We start from the raw sequence: 18,227 nt of genomic DNA on the forward strand, positions 1-18,227 counted from the left end.
AGTGTAATAATATAACTGACTGATGGTTTGGCACAAACTAGATGGGCCAAAGGGCCTGTTTCTGTGCTGAAATTTTCTATGATTCCGTGACTCTATATGTACTCATCAGTAAAATTATTACATAATGATTAATATAGTGAAAATATAATGTGTGCAAGATAACAAAAGCAGCACAGTAGATTCAGGAGAGTACATGAATCAGCTGTTAAACAACAACAAATGATCACAGGCTTTCAGTCTCTACCTATAACGCAGTGCTTTTATTAAAAGGCTACTATACGCTGTATTTGTATTTTACATGTTTTTAGGTTTTATGTAAGGTATAAAAACATTTAGCATTGTAGACTTGTTCTGGTTTATATCTTCATCAGCGATGATCTTCGCAAACCCTTCAATGAACTTTTCTGCTGCTTCGTGATCAGCAGACACTTTATCTTTAAAATTTCTTAAATCTTTAAAAATTAAACGGCATGCCTTTTCTTAAATTTCTGCAACCGGTCCATTGACTATTCACAATTACCTGCAATTTCCAGTTCATCGTGATAGATCCTTGCTTGTTTCATGATCAGCATACCATTAAAATGGCATAACTTCACTCCGACAAATCCTTCCTTTCAATGCAGTCGAGATCTTCACTTTTCACCTCATGCTGTGTATTTCTATTCTTCATTAACTTCTGTTCATTACATATGTGAGGTCACTTCTCAGAATTGTCAGTGATGCGCAGAGACCTTGTGTCTTGTGGAATTTCCCATTTGTGACATCATGTCACAAAAAAATTTCAGATTTCAGAGGTTTCAGGTTTTGGAATTTTGGATAAGGGGTACTCAACCTGTCCCTATGTCAGGTGCTGCTTATTGACCACGGCTCAGCATTCAAGACAATCATACCCTCAGTTCTAATAAGCAAGCTCCAAAATCTGGGCCTTTAAAAATGGATCCTTGACTTCCTCACCAGGGAACCGCAGTCATTGCAGATCCAAAATAGCATCTCCTCTTCACTGACAATCAACACTCGTGCACCTCAGGAATGTGTGCTTGGTCCACTGCTCTACTCTCTACATCCATGACCGTGGCTAGGCACAACTCAAAAGCCATCTATACGTTTTCTGATGACACAATTATTGCTGGCAGAATTTCAGATGGTGACAAGGAGGTGTACATGAGTGAGATAGATCAGCTGGTTGAGTGGTGTCGCAGCAACAACCTTGCACTCGACGTCTATAAGACCAAGGAATAGATTATGGACTCCAGGAAGGAGACGTTGAGGGAACACACACCAGTTTTCATCGAAGGATCAGAAGTCAAAAGGGTGAGCAGTTTTAGATTCCTGGGTGTCATTAGGAGTTTGAGGAGAATTGATTTGTTTCCAAAGACACTCACAAATTTCTACAGATGTACCATGGTGAGCATTTTAACCGGTTGCATCACTGCCTGGTTTGGAGGGGCCACTGCACAGGATCAGACAAAGCTGCAGAAAGTTGTAAACTCAGCCAGCTCCATCATAGGCACTCGCCTCGCCGGCATCCGGGACCCCTTCAAAAGGCGATGCCTCAGAAAGTCTGTATCCATCATTAAGGACCCCCATCAACCAGGACCTGACCTCTTCTCATTGCTACCATCAAGGAGGAGGTACAGGAGCCTGAAGACACACACCCAATATTTCAGGAACAACTTTTGTCACTAGGTTCGGATATGGCCCAAGTGCGGAGTGAGAGACATTGAAGCAGGTCAATAGTTCACAGGCTTTAATGCGAACAGTGTTAAAGGGGAAAGAAAACAATAAACGCTAGGCCAAACTGGGCCGTTAACTAAAACTCTCAAATGGAAAAACAAAGCCTACACTGCGGCTGAAAAGAACAACTAAAATATAAAATGAATATCGCTACTCTTCAGAGTCAGTTGACTCGACAGTCCAATTTCTCAGGCAAGGCCAAATGCAAGCAGGCAGCGAAGCGTTGCTGTGCTGTGTCCAAGTCTCGACAAGCACTACGATGACAAGTATGGAGTTAAATACTGTCACAATGAAATAATAATTAGCTGACACGTGCATATTCACAAGCGCAATTGCCATATCTACTGCCCTGCCGAATCCGTGGATGTGACACTTCTTCCCCTCTGTCATCAGATTTCTGAATGGACAATGAATCCATGAACACTTCTTCAGTATTTTTACTCTCTTTTTGCACTATTTATTCAATTGAATTTTACATATATTTTATATATATATTACATATACTGTATACTATTTGTAATTTATAGTTTTTTATTATTATGTATTGCAACATACTGCTGCCACATAACAACAAATTTCATGGCGTATGCCAGTGATATTAAACCTGCTTCTAATTCTGAATTGCCTGGTCATCTGTGAAAAGAAAAGGAGCAGAAATTGTTGACTCCCTCCTTGGAAATTGCTCGAGCATTCAGCAAGATCAGGGATGATCGTCTACCTCAAACACCATTTTGCTTCATTATCAAATTCCCTGATCCTTCTAATGTGCATAAATCTATTAAAGGATATATTAAATTACTGCTAGTAGAATAATACGCACTCTCCAAAAAGAAACTTGTCTTTTTTTTTGTTTTAATTTCTTAAGTGCAAGATTTGCTAGTTTTGAACATTTCTAACTGGAATTACTTGAGGATATGGAGAGCCAGCTGTTGCCCGTGCAACAGTTTTATGTATTTTAATCATTTAATTGCAGTCAAGTTCAGAGAAGGGGTAGATAACAAAATCTTCAGAAAAATCATCCATTGTTGAGACTCAATGAACTTGCCCTGTTTGTAAGTGCTAAATTGCCTTATCTCAACAGACCATTCAAATCAACTGTTACGACCACATGGACAAACTGAACTCAGCCAGTCAGAAAATCAGCAGGTAGGCAGGTTGTCCTTATTGTTATGCCCACCAAGGTCCCATACCAGTCTTGCAGGCTGTGATTTAAACTTGCCTCTCTGACCGGTTGAGACAAACAGCCGCTGAAAAATGTGAAGAACAGGATCAGATAAATTCGGTTTTAAAATTTGACCAAAAATAACATGGTTGATGTCTTTTTCCCAACAGCTTTATCTAACCAGAAGGATTTTTTTTAACATTTTAAAAATTTATTTTCCATGTTGGGCAGGTGGAATAGCAGTGTTTTTTTGTACCACGTACTGAATATTTATGCGTAGTGGAGGGGCGGAGTGACTCTCTGTTATTCCTATGTGTATGCCTTCCCTTCCCAATGAATGTACAGTATTTTATTACTCTGGTAGTGTTCTTCATTCCTGGAAGTGTTCTACTGTGCACACTGGACTTACATTGCCTTGCAGGCACAGCCCAGAAGCTGAACGCCTCAGCCTCACGAGACAAGCCATCCTCCTCAGCTCAGTGATAGGTGGTTGTTGGGGGCCAGGGTTAATTTATGAAGAAAACCTGCAAGAATTCCCTGGATTTCATTAAAGTTCATATCTAACAATTGGGTCAGACAACGGCAACCAGCAGTTTATTCATTAAGATTTTATTTCCATTAATGAACAAAAGTCAGTCTTTGAACCTCAAAGCCAAACCCCAACACTAATTTATAACCCCAAAACTTGGCATGACGTTTAACAATTCTTCCCTTTCAGTCAATTATATTGTTAAATTTAGAAATGGCACTCTCCAAAAAGAAACTTGTCTTTTTTTTTTGTTTTAATTTCTTAAGTGCAAGATTTGCTAGTTTTGAACATTTCTAACTGGAATTACTTGAGGATATGGAGAGCCAGCTGTTGCCCGTGCAGCAGGTTCCTCTCTACGCAGCTGATGAATCCGAAGGAACAGCAGAGACTGATAGAGTTTGGCACCAGCAGCGTTGCCAGTCAATTTAGGACTGCCTTGAAGACTGCTCTGGATTTTTCCTTGGCGTTTATTCGCAAAGCCTTCTCCATGAGTGGGTATAGCTGCAAGGTAGCACAGGTTTGAGATCGGTTTTCCTTCCGCCACGTAAGCTGCCCGCCTCGGCCGATGAGCCCCATCTGCCTGAAGCGACTGGTTTTAAGGCACCAGTAACCCACCTTTGCCCCTTCTGTCAGTAGAGATGGTTCTGCTGGGCTTAGTAGCCAAGCCACTTGTGAAGGCCAGGGGCTGGACTTGGTTGTCAGAGGCTATTTGAGATGTACGCCATTGGGAGTATTTAATAGTTAGTGGGAGCTTTTCCCCATTACCACTCCTGGCTACAACAACCTTAAGGAAGTCTCCTATGATTGATTATTATTGATTCTAATATGGTTATTATTCTGTTATGGTTTTCTTGAGTATGCCCACAAGAAAATGAATTTCAGGGCTGTATATGGTGATATATATGTACTTTGATAATAAATTTACTTTGAACTTTGAACCAGGAATTACAGAGAACTGTAATAATTCCTATAATACCCTCCTATCCACTTGGAGTGCCAAAATGCCTCTGACCACAGTGATCCCTCCCACCTGCCATCAATCTAACTTTGAGATAGATTGTTAATTAATGATCATTTGCATTTCTATTGAAAAGTTGTTGCTGCATCATTACTGAGTTATATCTGTAATGCTCAGCTATATTGGCTCGTATTTATCTCGGGGAAACCCCATCCGCCGCCCACCTTATCTCCCGGTTGTGTCGGTTACTGTGCAACTGCTGCCTGATTCAGCTTCAAACATCAATCATCAGCCAGCACACAATGTACGTTTTACCAATTACACTTTATAGATATTACTAAGTCTATGAGATTAATAGAAGTTCAATACAAAAAAGGAATGGAAAAGGTGCCAGACTTTTCAAAGTTCAGTTTCTTTGTGCACACGTTGGAGCTCGGGGACCTCTTCGGGACCACTCTGACCCCGTCGACTCGTAGCTTGGGACCACCCAGATGATCAACCTGAGCTTTCCCACATGTCCGTCGTCCTCACGGTCTCTCCTCCGACTCCTCGCCAAAAACCCCTGGTTCCCAGTCATATGAGACAGCATTATCACTCCAAGAAAGAATAACATGGACACCCATTGGCTAATAGTACTCTGCTCTCTGTTATAACCCAAGCAAAGTGCTAGCTGGAGACTTTCTCAGCATTTAACATAACATAGAAGCCATTTTAATTCACATACGCAGCAGCTTAAAAGATTAACATAACAAAGAACCCATTTTAATTTTAACATAACAAAGAAGAAACCCCTTACATATCTTCAGGATATAATCTTTGTTCCCTATTCACACAGATCTCATAATCCACCTCTCTTTGGCCTATTGATCTGACATCTAAAGCCATCCTCATCATTGTGTGCATGCCCTCAACTGTTTCACTAAATAGCCATGCTGTTCTGAGCTCAGTATTTCGGGTCTTGTCAAACCTTAATTACAAGCTGGTAGACTTTATATATTTCTTCTATTCTACTCAAAATATAGTGCTGGACAGCTAGTGGAGCTGCTACTTTGAAGCTCCAGTGACCCTGTTTCCATCCTGAACTCCGATACTGCCTGCATGGAATTTGCACGTTGTTTGTAGGGTTGTTCGCCAAGCCTGGAGGGTTGTTTCTGCAGAGTGTTTGCACTTATGTTGGTCCGACTCATAAATATAAATGCATATGCTCCACAGAAACAAACCTCAATTGCACACTGATGATGTCACCTCCACTGATGACAAAACGTTTGCGACCTAACCTCCACGCTTGTCGAGCAAGCCTATAAACCGGTAGCCAACCTGAGCTACCAATCTTCTCTTTCATTTCAATTGGTAGGTTAAATCGGTACTGGTTCAGTTGTTGTTCAGGCCAAACTTCAGAATGAGAAAGAAATGTGATCTAAGTGACTTTGACCATGGAATGATTGTTGGTGCTAGGCGGGGTGGTTTACAGGCACTGGAAATTGTTCCCAGTGTGTAAATCAGTATTTCCCATCCTTCTTCAGTCCAACACTCCCCTAAAGCACTTACATACTTGCCAACACCCCTCTTAGGCACAATATACTTTCTGACACCCCCATAGTGTAAAAACATGTCTACCATATGCTAACATGAAAGATTGATTCTGCTTTAAATTTTTATTTGTCTTTAAACCTAGCTTACTCAGTACCTGAGTGCTGTACAGCAGCTTCGATATCAATGTGATCCTTGAGGTTGATGGTTTTTAGCAAGAGCTGAAATATCTGGTTCAAGTTGTAACAGCAAAAACCTTAAGTTCCCACCTGTAACAATGTCCAAGCAGTTTCTGTTTTTTGTCAGTATGTGGTAAACTGCACTGAAGCCTCTTTCAACAAAGTAGGAGAATGGAAATGCAATGAAGAGCAGCTTGGCTCTTCTCCAAAGACCAGCAAACTTCGTATGACAGCGTAGCCACATACCACAAAAGCTGATATTTTTGAAAAGCATTTTTGCTTCTTCATTATTCTTAATTTCGATAATTTCTTCTTGCAAGCTCTCTTCCTGTTCTTCCACTTTGCAAAGATATGGGTTAATTACTCAGTCCAGAATTTCCAGATCATTCAAATCCTTAAATCGATACTGAAAATCCTTCTTCAGTGACTGCAGGTGTAAGCAGTAGTGACTCTTGCAAATCACCATCTGTGAAAGAGACTGCTATACTTACCATGCAGGGAAACTGTGAGCACATTCTCCACTCAATTTTTTGCATATACATTTCCAATTTTCTGATAGAAGTGGACTCTGCACTTCTTTCCTGGATTAAATTGAAATTCTCATATTTAGAATGTTCATTTTGTCATACAGATCAGTTAGGTACACCAGATCTCTATGTAGAAGTTCAATCTTGTTTCCCAAGCTCTTGTCGACTTTGAGCAAAAATTCAACCACAATGTGAAAAGGATCAAAGAAATGTTTTAAATAGCAGCCTTTTTACAGTGAACAGTGTAAAGAAGCAAATGTTCAAACTCTTCATTGTTATCTCGGCATAACCGGTAAAATATTCTGCTATTTAATACATGAGCTTTAATTTTGCTGATAGCAGATATTACAAGACTCGTGCTTGAAAAAAGTTGCTGGCTGAGGCTTTCGGCTGTGAGATGTAGATGATGAATTACACAATGGATTGCAACAGATATGGAATATCTTTTTTTTCATATATGCCACTAAAACAGCACAGCGACCTGTCATATATGCTGCTCCATCTGTTGCTTAAGAAATCACGTTCCTAATCAGAATACTTTTACCCTCAATATATATTTTGAGCTCATCGTAGATTGATTCTCCATTGATATTTGATTTTAACTTTTTACAAAAGAGAATCTCCTCATAAAGGTTTCCATTTTTGATAAACCGTACATATCCCATTAGCAATACCTTGCTGTCTCACACTGTTGACTCATCCAGTTATATCCCAAACTCTGTTTTTTGTAGCTCTTTGCATAGTTGATATTCATAAAATCATAAGAACATAAGAAATAGGAGCAGGAGTAGGCCATCTGGCCCATCGAGCCTGCTCCTCCATTCAATAAGATCATCGCTGATCTGGCCATGTACTCATCTCCACCTACCCACCTGTTCCCCGTAACCTTTAATTCCCCTACTAGGCAAAAATCTATGCAACCTTGTCTTAAATATATTTACTGAGGCAGCCTCCGTTGCTTCATTGGGCAGAGAATTCCACAGATTCACCAACCTCTGGGAAAAACAGTTCCACCTCATCTCCATCCTAAATCTACTCTCCCGAATCTTGAGACTATGTTCCCTAGTTCCAGTGTCACCTATCAGTGGAAACAACTTTCCTGCCTCAATGTTATCTATCCTTTCCATAATTTTATATGTTTCAATAAGATCTCCTCTCATTCTTCTGAATTCCAGTGAGTACAGTCCCAAGCGACTCAATCTCTCCTCATAGTCTAACCCTCTCATCTCTGGAATCAACCTGGTGAACCTCCTCTGCACTGCCTCCAAAGCCAGTATATTCTTCCTCAAGTAAGGAGACCAGAACTCTATGCAGTACTCCAGGTGTGGCCTCACCAGTACCCGGGTATAGTTGCAGTATAATCTCCCTACTCTTAATTTCACTCCCTCTAGCAATGAAGGCCAACGTTCCATTTGCCTTCTTGATAGCCTGCTGCACCTGCAAACCAACCTTTTGTGCTTCATGCACAAGCGCTCCCAAGACCCTCTGCAAGGCAGCATGCTGCATATTTTTACTACTTAAATAATAATTTGCTCTTCCATTTTTCCTTCCAAAGTGGATGGCCTCACATTTACCATCTGCCAGACCCTTGTCCACTCACTTAACCTACCTAAATCTCTCTGCAGACTCTCTGTATCTTCTGCACGGTTTGCTTTTCCACTGAATTTAGTATTTTAGTACTTTTCCACTCAGTTTTCTGTTCAATGTCTTCACTCATTTCATCAATATGACGAGCTACAGAATGATTACTCAGAGGAATTGACTCTAAAATGCTGGCATCCATTTTGAGAACAGTGGTTAGCAGATATTATTAATCTTTCACCAATTGTATGAGATTTTCCACACCGCTATAATTTTGGAAATGTTATAAGAAGCAATGACTCCACTATCAAGGCTATTTTTAGCTTCCTTGGCAAATGATTTGAGTGGGCAACACTTTTCAAATTCTTCTTTCATCTTCTGGAACGAGTAATACCATAAGTAGCTTTTTCAGTGTGTCTTTTATGGAAATGTGTCTGCAATCTTGATGCTTTTATGGCTTCATTAGAAGTACAGTATTACAAAGAAGACACATGGGACATCACTGATCTGATGGGAATGGAGTAAAACCATACTCCAGGTACGTAACATTGTACTGACACACTTTTTGTAGTTTCTGTTTCATAGCAGGATTAGAATTGAAGGCTTCACCACCTTCAGACTCATAGAGAGCGTGCCGTATGTATTTATCCATCATTAACGATGCTAAATTGAAATTAAAAAAACACAAACTGGGAACGCCTATCGGATATTAATGACGGTAGTGAGTTGACACGATGGAGCGATGGTAGTGGCATGCAAAGGAATGGCAAGGCGAAGATGAAGATGATCGCAACAGCGAAATTTATGTTGACGAGAATTCAGATTGGAATCTGAATGTTAATCAGGATAGAGCTGGTGTTTGGCAAGCTAGCTTTATACTATTCTGGTTAGCATGATTGAGCAAAGATGTTTCCTGACCGCACATATGAAGCCAAGGTCACTTTGCACACCTCAAGAGGAATCCCTGGCATCGGCAGGTTCACTGATTGGCTCTATTTCCCTTTTTGGTTCTGGCCAGTGCTGTATTTTTGCATGACCTGTTTTCCATAGGTCTGTAGAGAAAGTTGAGAGGTTGTACTTGACTTACCAGCTGTTAAAGCACATGAACTTGTTCCGTGCCGCGAGTCAAGGGGAACTGTTGGGCACCCTGGTTGCTAGTTTATGCATCCCCAATAATGTCTGTTTGGTTGGGAAGGTTGGAAGAGATTGCTGAGTTTCAGACCTGTTGTGACAAGTGCTCACTGCCTGCAGAGCTGTGGTTCTTCCTGTGTTCCAGTGCCTCACCCTTTTCTTGGAAGTGCCTGCTCTGCTAACGGTTGGTCGGGTCTCGTGCCTCAAGTTAGGGTGCTGCTTACTGCACATCCCAAGAGTCTTGAACACCCCCTGACAAATTCTGTTTCCCCTAACGCACCCTTGGGATACGTAACCACCCCCATTGGGAATCACTGATGTAGATGAGTAGTAGAATCTGGAGTGGAGTTGATGGAAATGTAAGGGGAATAAAAAGGGATTTATGCAGGGTTAGTGCAAAAATGGGTGCTCGATATTTGGGGCAGTCTCGGTGGGCTGAGAGCCTTTTCTGTGTTTTTATCATGGCTCTAATTTTGTATTCGATGATTATTTAATTGTTAAAACTACAGTTACATCAAGGGTAATTCATCTGAGTCATTTTGTTATCAATATCCTCATCAATGGAAATTAACTTTCAGTGGCCACTTTATTAGGTACACCTGCCCATTAATGAAAATATCTAGCCAGCCAATCATGTGGCAGCAATTCAATACAAACAAGCATACAGACATGGTCAAGAGGTTCAGTTGTTGTTCAGGCCAAACATCAGAATGGGGAAGAAATGTGATCTAAATAACTTTGACAGTAGAATGATTGTTGGTGTCAGTTGGTTGGAATCTCATGCACAACAGACCGTAGAGTTTACAGAGAATGATGCAAAAACAAAAAAAAAAAATCCAGTTGCCAGTTCTATGAGCTTGTTAATGAGGGAGGTCAGAAGGTCAGAGGAGAATGGCCAGAAAGGTTCAAGCTGGCTGGAAGGTGACTATAACTCAAATACCAACATATTTTAACACTTTGGAACCTTGCAGATGGACTACAGTAACAGAAGACCACGATCAGGAGGTACAGAATAAAATGGCTACTGAGTATAGGTTAATTGTTTCAACTTATCTTCTACACAAACCTCCTCTCACCTTATCTATCACCTAATCATCAAATCTTCTGTTCCTTTTCCCGGATATGCTTATTTTTCTTTTGGTAAAATATTTACTTACACCTTTTCCAAACCTAAATATCTTTCCTTCATTTGATAATTCCTTGACTTTTTCACCATTACAATACCTCATCTTTACATTCAATTTTATCCCATGTAATTGCAGTGACACCAAGTTAAATGTTTATGTTTGACTTTTAGCATTCTGTGCCAGTCAATGACCTGCTTCTCCAGAAACACAAATTCAAAAGGCAAATGTATAGACTGGCTGTTTATTTTCTAGGTCCTTAACCATAGTATTACAAGCACCATGTGCTATTTATAGGGAACTGCAGGAGCCAAATTGGTCCCAATATGGCTTACAATGTGTATGCATGTGCTTTCAGCATGAGTCATACTTGGCATCATTTTGGTAAAAACTTTAGTGGGGCCAAAACTTACTTGAAGTCAGTACATTCATTCTGGAGCTCAATGCTTCAGTTAAAGTCATTTCTCAACCCAAAACAACGTTCAACAACAGGAAACATTCATCCTACCAGCATTATTTAGAGGTATCATCACTTACTTTAACATGACTTGTTGATTGATTTTTACTGGCTGCTGGTACGAGTGGCTAATTATGGATTATTTTTAGAGTTCCTTGAAGCTGTTAAAGTCTACACAGAGTGGTGTAGCAGATGCCAAAGGATTTGATCAAGGCTTCACAAACCAGATATTAGTAGGCATTTTCTTTGAGAAAAAGAGGAAATAGACAGAATGAGACTGGTGCAGGTAAAAGGAGCTGGAAGAGTTTACGAGTTCTGAACAGGAGACCATATCCACTGGCAGTGATTACATCACAAGTTCCCAACCCAAATCATAACATTGTGTTCTTCAGTACAGTATAGATGATGAAATTTTGGCAGTAGAGAGGACAAAAGCAGATTTTTAACAGGAATCAAGATACTCTCATTCAGCTGCACACCTCCGTGCCACCCGCTTTAGAGCTACCATAAAAATAAACAATAGCAGTCAGCATGAGTCTTGAGTGGCACTGTGTGTAGTAAACAATCAAAACCATATTTGCTGCATGCTTTGTAAGAATAGATTCAAATAGGCTGCTGAAATAATGATTCCACTGACTAGACCAATCTGGAGGTGCCCTGGAGTAATTACCAACAAGGTTTAAGGTGGACTGGAGTAATTACTAACAAGGTTTAAGGTGGACTGGAGTAATTACCAACAAGGTTTAAGGTGGACTGTTCTTTGCTGGACACTATCACCATCACAACAGCACAGATCTTGCAGGAGGAAGAAGGGAGGTAGTAGGCTGGTCAGTATCTTTCCTAGAAGGGAAGGGAACAACTAGTCCATGTACAATGCCAGTAACTCCAACCCCAGTAGCCCAGTCAATTTTCCTGTCCTCTGTGGATGGCCAACATCTTGTTTATTTTTATCTAGAGATACAGCGCGGTAACAGACCCTTCTGACCCAATGCCACACCGCCCAGCTACACCCATCTGATCTACTAACTTACTAACCCATATGTCTTTTGGAGTGTGGGGGGAAACCAGAGCACCCAGAGGAAACCCACCTACGCGGTCATGTGGAGAACATACGAACTCCGTACAGACAGGGATTGAACCCGCGTCACTGTCATTGAGATAACTCTGCTAACTGCCAAACTACAGTGCCACCCTGCCCAACTTCAGTGAAAAAAAGCCAGTTTGCATCTACTGTATCTTATAATTTTGTATACCGCAATCAAATCTCCCCTCATACACTCCAGGGAATAAAGTTCTAACCTATTCAACCCTTCCCTATAACTCAGGTCCTCAAGTCCTTAGTCTTGGCCTTGGTTGCAATAGGACTGGGGTACCAAACAGGGAAGTATTTTCACAATTGTATAAAGTAATGGTGAGGCCACATCTGGACTACAGTATGCAGTTTTGTTCCCTTATTTAATGATGTATTGGCACTTAAGGCAGTGATTCACCAGGATAGGAGGATGGTGCAATCACAGCGGCTAAAAAATTAGATCTATATTCTTTGGAGTTTGAGAGAATAAGGGGTGATTGCATTGAAACATATAAGATCCTGAGGGAGCATGACAGAGTAGATGTTAAGATGCTTTCATGAGTGGGAGAATCTCAAACGAAGCTACAAAATTAGGAAACTGTCATTTGAAATTAAGGTTTCTAGAACCTTGTTCCTCCAGCATGTTGTGTGTGTTGTTTTGGATTTCTAGCATCTGCAGGTTTTCTTGTGTTTGGGATCTACCAAACGAGGGCCACCATACATGTAGCACTGAATAAGGAATGGAGTACTGGCGAAGCAACAGATTTAAAAATCAATGACAAAAGGTTCTGAACTATTATCAAACTTATTCAATTGCTTAGTTGAGGAATTGAAATATCTTAATCATAGTTCAAATCCTTTTACTGCTCAGTCTGAGATGACTTAAAAGTGGCAACGACTAGAGATTGGAAGTTTCTTACACCCCTAATTTTGATATGTGTCCCACTCAGTAAGGGAATAATGCAGACAAGTGTGAGGTTTTGCACTTCGGGAGGACAGACCAGGGTGGGACATACCAGTGGTAGGGCACTGAGGAGTGCAGTAGAACAGAGGGATCTGGAAACACAGATCCATAATTCCTTGACAGAGGCAGCACGGGTAGATAGGGTCACAAAGAATGCTTTTGCCACAATGGCCTTCATAAATCAAAAGTATTGAGTACAGGAGTTGGGATGTTACGTTGAAGTTGTACAAGATGTTGCTGAGGCCTAATTTAAAGTATTCTGTCCAGTTCTGGTCGCCTCGCTGCAGGAAAGATATCAGTAAGATTGAAAGAGAGCAGAAACTATTTACAAGGATGTTACCAGGATTTGAGGACCTGAGTTATAGGGAAAGGTAATGTAGCAACCGAGATTCAGGCAATTTGCCCATCAGTTAAAATATGCTTCAGTTTTTGAAGTCTACCCCATTTAAAGGCCTTGTATTCGTTGGAATGTGTTGTGTATGTGGCCTGGTTACACAACAATGCTATTAGTAAAAACACTGGAGACGGGAGCTAAGGTTCATAGTTCTTTACCGGCAGAAAACCGAACTCAGCACACACATACAGATCATTACGCACCTAATAGTGCATGCTCAATATGCGCCTAATAGCGCATTCAACGACGTGTTACTATAACATAAAGCAGTCCCTCAATATACTGCAGGCGATACAGTACACTCCTCCCCTTTTATTTTAATAGTGTATCAACTGTTTTCTTTTACTGGGGCATTATGCTAAACAGATATGTTTACTCTTAACATACGAAAGCCTACCATTTGTTTACTTAGTAACTTAATAATATCAAATTATAATGAAGTAACATAATAATATCAAATTATAACAAGCCTTTTTTTAACTTCTGGTCTAAAACCCATTTATAACTCAAGTCTCGGGGGTGGGGGGGGTTTTCTCTACCTCTCCGGGTAACATCTGTCAATAAACATGTTTGTTTTAATACAGATTTCCATATGAAAGTCATGAAAAGTTCACCTCTGAGTATAGGGAGTTAAGAAGATGTGCGCCTCCAACTTGCTAAGAGTTCTAGGCAGATCGCCTCCATATAATGTAAACTCCTCTGTGCAGCTGTCCTAGATAGAAGGAGATTAGTTATATAGCTCTCGTTACAGTTCAACTCTTTGAGTAATTATGCAGAAAGTTTAAAGTAATAACTCATCTCCTTCTACCTTAGGTCGCGAACTTATCAATGACCCCTGCTGTAGACAACTTCCTGGAGGTCCAAGACACTGACTCCAACAAAGAAGGGATCCGTATGCTCCACGACCCCTGGACTAAGTGTGTAAATGTAGGAGGGGTCTATGTTGAAAAATAAATGTGTGAGGTTTTCTAAAATTGACTCCTTCTACCTTAGGCCACGAACTTATCAATCACCCCTCGTATACGCGTCTTTGTGCTATCACTTGTCTTCCTTACCCATATCTCATTTGTTCCAACTGAGCTAATTACACAGCCAATCTTCATATTCTCCTTAGATTCCAAATAGATAGCCTGACCTTTATGATACCATCTCTTGTCGTAATATAACTTCCCATCTTCTACCCGTGCTTCATATCTTTGTGCTGGTGTTTCAGCAGGAGTGTTGGGAAGATGCTCAGGAGAAGATGGAGATGCTGGTCTTTTCGGAGATTTAAGCTTATTGAGAGTTCGCAGATCTTCCATTATCTGTTCATCTGTTAACAAGTAATTTAACTGCGCAGGTGCAGGTTTTCATCTTTTGTCTGTAATTGGAGCAGGGTCATTAGGTTTCCTCCCTAGTTTCCTAGTCATTATTGGCTTTACCTCCATAGAATCTCCTGTGAGTTCCATTGTTAGCCTCTCATTCTCAATCATCTTTTTCTTTTCTTCTAACTCAATATTTTTATCTTCAAATTCCTTCACTGCTGCTTTCTTCTCTTTAATATAATTCCTTCCCACTTGTTCTGTCTCCAGTTGCAGAAAAAGCTCTGCATTTCGTATTCTTTCATAGAAACATAGAAAACCTACAGCACAATACAGGCCCTTCAGCCCAAAAAGTTGTACTGAACATGTCTCTACCTTAGAAATTACTAGGCTTACCTATAGCCCTCTATTTTTCTAAGCTCCATGTACCTATCCAAAAGTCTCTTAAAAGACCCTATTGTATCCGCTTCCACCACCGTTGCCAGCAGCCCATCCCACGCACTCACCACTCTCTGAGTAAAAAAACTTACCCCTGACATCTCCTCTGTACCTACTCCCCAGCACCTTAAACCTGTGTCCTCTTGTAGCAACCATTTCAGCCCTGGGAAAAAGCCTCTGACTATCCACACGATCAATGCCTCTCATCATCTTATACACCTCTATCAGGTCACCTCTCATCTGCTGTCGCTCCAAGGCAAAAAGGCCGAGTTCGCTTAACCTATTCTCATAAGGCATGCTCCCCAATCCAGGCAACATCCTTGTAAATCTCCTCTGCACCCTTTCTATGGCTTCCACATCCTTCCTGTAGTGAGGCGACCAGAACTGTGCACAGTACTCCAAGTGGGGTCTGACCAGGGTCCTATATAGCTGCAACATTACCTCTCGGCTCCTAAATTCAATTCCACGATTGATGAAGGCCAATACACCGTATGCCTTCTTAACCACAGAGTCAACCTGCGCAGCTGCTTTGAACGTCCTATGGACATGGACCCCAAGATCCCTCTGATCCTCCATGCTGCCAAGAGTCTTACCATTAATACTATATTCTGCCATCATATTTGACCTACCAAAATTAACCACCTCACACTTATCTGGGTTGAACTCCATCTGCCACTTCTCAGCCCAGTTTGGCATCCTATCAATGCCCCGCTGTAACCTCTGACAGCCATCCACACTATCCACAACACCCGCAATCTTTGTGTCATCAGCAAATTTACTAACCCATCCCTCCACTTCCTCATCCACGTCATTTATAGAAATCACAAAGAGTAAGGGTCCCAGAACGGATCCCTGAGGCACTCCCCTGGTGACCGACCTCCATGCAGAATATGACCTGTCTACAACCACTCTTTGGCTTCTGTTGGCAAGCCAGTTCTGGATCCACAAAGCAATGTCTCCTTGGATCCCATGCCTCCTTACTTTCTCAATAGCCTTGCATGGGGTACCTTATCAAATGCCTTGCTGAAATCCATATACACTACACCTACTGCTCTTCCTTCATCAATGTGTTTAGTCACATCCTCAAAAAATTCAATCAGGCTCATAAGGCACGACCTGCCCTTGACAAAGCCATGCTGACTATTCCTAATCATATTATACTTCTCCAAATGTTCATAAATCCTGCCTCTCAGGATCTTCTCCATCAATTTACCAGCCACTGAGGTAAGACTCACTAGTCTATAATCTCCTGGGTTATCTCTACTCCCTTTCTTGAATAAAGGAATAACATCCGCAACCCTCCAATCCTCTGGAACCTCTCCCGGCCCATTGATGATGCAAAGATCATTACCAGAGGCTCAGCAATCTCCTCCCTCGCCTCCCACAGTAGCCTGGGGTACATCTCATCTGGTCCCGGTGACTTATCCAACTTGATGCTTTCCAAAAGCTCCAGCACATCCTCTTTCTTAATATCTACATGCTCAAGCTTTTCAGTCCACTGCAAGTCATCACTACAGTCACCAAGATCCTTTTCCATAGGGAGTACTGAAGTAAAGTATTCATTAAGTACCTCTGCTATTTCCTCTGGTTCCATACATACTTCCCCACTGTCACACTTGATAGGTCCTATTCTTTCACGTCTTATCCTCTTGCTCTTCACATACTTGTAGAATGCCTTGGGGTTTTCCTTAATCCTGCCCGCCAAGGCCTTCTCATGGCCGCTTCTGGCTCTCCTAATTTCCTTCTTAAGCTCCTTCCTATTATCTTCTAGATCTCTAACATTACCTAGCTCTCTGAACCTTTTGTAAACTTTTCTTTTCTTCTTGACTAGATTTATTAGAGCCTTTGTACACCACCATAACTTTCCTGTCTCATTGGAACGTACCTGTGCAGAACTCCACACAAATATCCCCTGAACATTTGCCACATTTCTTCCGTACCTCTCCCTGAAAACATGTTTCCAATTTAAGCTTCCAAGTTCCTGCCTGATAGCCTCATAATTCCCCTTACTCTAATTAAATGCTTTTTTAACTTGTCTGTTCCTATCTCTCTCCAATGCTATTGTAAAGGAGATAGAATTATGATCACTATCTCCAAAATTACTACCTTTGCGGTTCTGCTTCTCAACTTCCTTCCTAATTTCCTGTACTCTATTTTTCAGGACCTCTTCCCTTTTCCTACCTATGTCATTGGTACCACCTCTGGCTGTTCTCCCTCCCACTGCAGGATATCTTGGAGGCGTTCTGAAACATCCTGGACCTTGGCACCTGGGAGGCACACCACCATCCGAGTTTCTTTCCTGCATCCACAGAATCGCCTATCTGACCCCCTAACTATAGAGTATCACTACTGCCTTCCTCTTCCTTTCCCTACCCTTCTGAGTCACAGGGCCAGACTCCGTGCCAGAAGCACGGCCACTGTTGCTTCCCCCAGGTAGGTTGTCCCCCCCCCCCCAACAGTACTCAAACAGGAGTACTTATTGTCAAGGGGGACAGCCACAGGGGTACTCTCTAGTACCTGACTCTTCCCCTTCCCCCTCCTGATCGTTACCCACTTGTCTGCCTCCCGTGGACCCGGTGTGACCACCTGCCTATAACTCCTTTCTATCACCTCCTTGCTCTCCCTGACCAAGCGAAGGTCATCGAGCTGCATCTCCAGTTCCCTGACTCGATCTTTACGAGCTGCAGCTTGACACACCTGGTGCAGATATGGCCGTCTGGGAGGTTGGGAGACTCCAGGACCTCCCACATCTGACACCGAGCACAGAAAACTGACCTCACACACATACTTCCTCCTTTCCGTAAATAACACCGGTAAACCTACCTCGCCTTGTCCCATTACCGCCTAAGCCCACTGTATTGTTGATCTAGTTTCTTCATCCTTTTCTGCTACTCCTGCAAAGTGCCTTCCTGTAACTGCTGTAGCTGTCTTTTGGGAGATGTCAATTTCTCCTGGTACATCTGCTCTTTTACTTCCAGGTAGTCTTCATCATCCTGCTTATTAGCTATATCTGTCTCACTTGCATCCTCTGTATCTTCATCCGAGTCGCGGCCACGGATACTGCGTTTGTCCTCATCATCGACGCTGTCTAGCTCCCCCTCATCATTGTAATAGTTGACAATGGGTGAGAGAAGAGCTGCGGACAT

The 18,227-nt window shown here is 41.7% G+C and overlaps 1 pseudogene; it reads right to left on the bottom strand.

The window, feature by feature from the left end:
- Positions 1 to 14,007: 14,007 nt before the first annotated feature.
- LOC134343424 (sin3 histone deacetylase corepressor complex component SDS3-like) lies at positions 14,008 to 18,227 on the bottom strand (annotated as a pseudogene).

The sequence above is a fragment of the Mobula hypostoma genome, chromosome 1 (assembly GCF_963921235.1).
Source record: "Mobula hypostoma chromosome 1, sMobHyp1.1, whole genome shotgun sequence".
NCBI classification, from domain to species: Eukaryota; Metazoa; Chordata; class Chondrichthyes; order Myliobatiformes; family Myliobatidae; genus Mobula; species Mobula hypostoma.